The sequence below is a fragment of the Triticum dicoccoides genome, chromosome 3B (assembly GCF_002162155.2).
Source record: "Triticum dicoccoides isolate Atlit2015 ecotype Zavitan chromosome 3B, WEW_v2.0, whole genome shotgun sequence".
NCBI classification, from domain to species: domain Eukaryota; kingdom Viridiplantae; phylum Streptophyta; class Magnoliopsida; order Poales; family Poaceae; genus Triticum; species Triticum dicoccoides.
Genome location: NC_041385.1, coordinates 834,308,438 through 834,311,373, shown reverse-complemented (window position 1 = coordinate 834,311,373; position 2,936 = coordinate 834,308,438).

The window sequence follows — 2,936 nt, the reverse complement described above, 5'->3', positions numbered from 1 at the left end:
GGAATCCTGATGGAGCACATCACATAGATTGCCAGGGAGGTCACCATCGAGTTCACCAGCGTGAGCTTCGAGCCAAGGTCAAGCAGAGAGGTTGTCCTGGAGAGTTTGCGCTCAACCGACGACACCAGCGGCATGAGGTCTGCGACAGTCAGCCTGGCCGTTCCCATGGGCAACCCGAGGTATGAAAATGGCATGGAACCAACGGCGCAGCCAAAGACCCACGCTAAACGCTCGGTGGTGTCCGTGGAGGTGTTGACTGTAGTGAGAGTGGAATTCTGAAAGTTAATGTGCAGCCCCACCGAAGACGCATAATCCTGCAAGATGGACTTGATGGTTGTAGCTTTGTTTCCCTCAGCGGGCAACACAAGGATTGTGTCGTCGGTGTACTGAATCACAGGAAAGTTCTCATCCCTAGATGGGATTGGCAGCTGGAGATTGCCCGCTCTATAGGAGTCGTTAATGGCAGCTTGCAGCAGGTCCACAGCGAGGACAAAGATAAGTGGGGACAGCGGGTCTCCTTGGCGTACCCCACGAAAGCAAAAGAACTGTCTGCCCGGTGTACCGTTGAGTAGAACAGAGGACTTTGCCGTCGCGAATAAGCATTTGATCCATCCTAGCCACCGATCGTCAAAACCCATGTGCTTCATAATTTCCATCATCGGAGCATGTTCAATCGTGTCGAACGCTTTAGCGAAGTCCAGTTTTAAGATTGCAATCTCACGCCCAGAGGCTTGACACTGATGAATGAATTCGTACGCCCACGCAACGCAATATTGAATTGAGCGTCCTTTTAGAAATCCATACTGATTTCTATGTATAATTTTGAGGACAACTCGTTGCAGACGGTTAGCAAGGATCTTGGTCAGGATCTTAAGGCAGCAGTTCAGCAGGGTGATCGGTCGATAGTCGTTAGCAGTTTCTGGCGACTGAATTTTAGGGATGAGAGTTATAAAACATGTATTCAGGCTCTCAAGGTCTAGAGTACCTTCATGAAATTCCGAGCATAGCCGATAGAAATCTCCTTTGATGATGTGCCAGCACGATTTGATGAAACTACCACTGAAACCGTCCGGGCCTGGAGCACGATCGGCCGACATCTCTTTGATCACCTCATCAATCTCCTTATGGGTGAAGGGGGCAGATAGAGCATGGAGGCCTTCCACCTTCTTGATGATCCGAGCCAGGTCAAATTTCATGTGGGTCTGGCGGGAGCACCCAAGCCGTTCCTTGAACGCCTGGAAAAGCACAGCCTCTTTGCCAACATGATCGTGTATAACCGAGTCATTCGGCAGGTTGAGAGAAGCAATGTTGTTTCTACGGTACCGCTCAGTGGCCGCCCTATGAAAGAATTTCGTGTTACCATCTCCAAATTGGAAATTTCTGACTGTGCATCGTTTCATCCAGTACGCTCTCTTACAATCCAATAAGTGGAGAAGATGCTGTCGCAGGATAACTCTGAAGTTGGACTCAGGAGTGGACAGACGCCGTTTCTCCTCTAACATGGTTGTGTGGTTACATGCCCACGTTACCAATTGGGTGGTATTAGGATCTTTTACTCCTCGTCTATACTCTGGGACTCTGATCTCTCTTCTATTCGGGTTAAATGATTTTGCAAACTCTAACATTAGGTTCTTGTAAACACATCCTCCCGGAGAGCTGCTCATTCCAGATGATGGCCTGCTTCACCAGAAGATTCTGAAGATACTCTCCGAAGTTTTATCGAGACCCTTGTGCCCTTCGCCGTTGCGATCCCTACCACCGATAAATCCTTATGGGTAACTACCTATATTGTCGTTCATACCTACATCCCAAGTTGCTCTTGTTATTACAAGATGTCCTGAAATACTCTCTGTTGTCCTGAGAACCCGTTGAGCCTACCCCCTTGCAGTTGTTTGCCACACGAAAATCCCCTACGGATAATTACTCGCGCTTGTCGAGTATCCGCTCATCCACAGTTGTTCATGTGATTCATAAGATACTTTGGAATACCATCCAATCTTCCGATAATCCTCTCAACTATTGCTCCACTAATACTTGTCTGCTTGCATTATGGTTACTTCCATATGTCTAGCAATACTCATTAGCATCCTTTGTCATCGTAATTTGGAGCATATGATTCGATAAGTTTTTGAATGCTCGCGATCATCGGTCCTAATTAGAATTTTTCCCTTGGCTCAGACGTCACTCCGGGCATGAGCTGGTGTTCGACAAATCAAACCTTGTTGATTGCCGATCTATGTCTATCGAACTTACTTGTCTTTGATCATAGCCTCTACTTATGATTCCCCGATTTGGAACCCATAATTCCTTTGCATTTTGAGCTTTGAATTTGTAAGATGTTTCTATAACCTGACCTCCTTGCAACCTTTCTTCTTATGGTTGAGTACCGATACTCACGTCAGATCCATTGTGGACCTCCAGGTCCTTTGTTGGGTTTTATCCGACAGTGTCCTTCATATTTAGTAACCTTGTGAGCCTTTCCTCAGATACACAATATCTTTGTAAATTGTATCCCCCGCTCTCAGCAACCCTACTCTGTTTACGGGCTTGAGTTATTTACTCGTGACATTTGCGGTATATGTTCCTAAGATGTCCCTATGGGTTGCATCTATGTCTTCCCTAAACCCATGTGAACCCGGAAACTTCTAGGACTCGTACTCTACAGGTGTTATGCCAGATAAGATCTCAACACTACGACTATGTCGACAATGAGAAGTGAAAGAAAGGTTATGCATTGGAGAAGTGGGAGTCGACCTTGAACTTTGTGTTCATGCCCATGGACACAACGTACATCCTATCATGGAAGCTTCTTGTTATAATAATAATCCTCTTGTGATAAGTTCATCTTGTATCTATGTTTGGTCCTCCGCAACCGTGGTTCCAACCATGATTGTTCTTCTTTGGTGTCATTTCTCGGACAAGTGGAAGTACTTGTC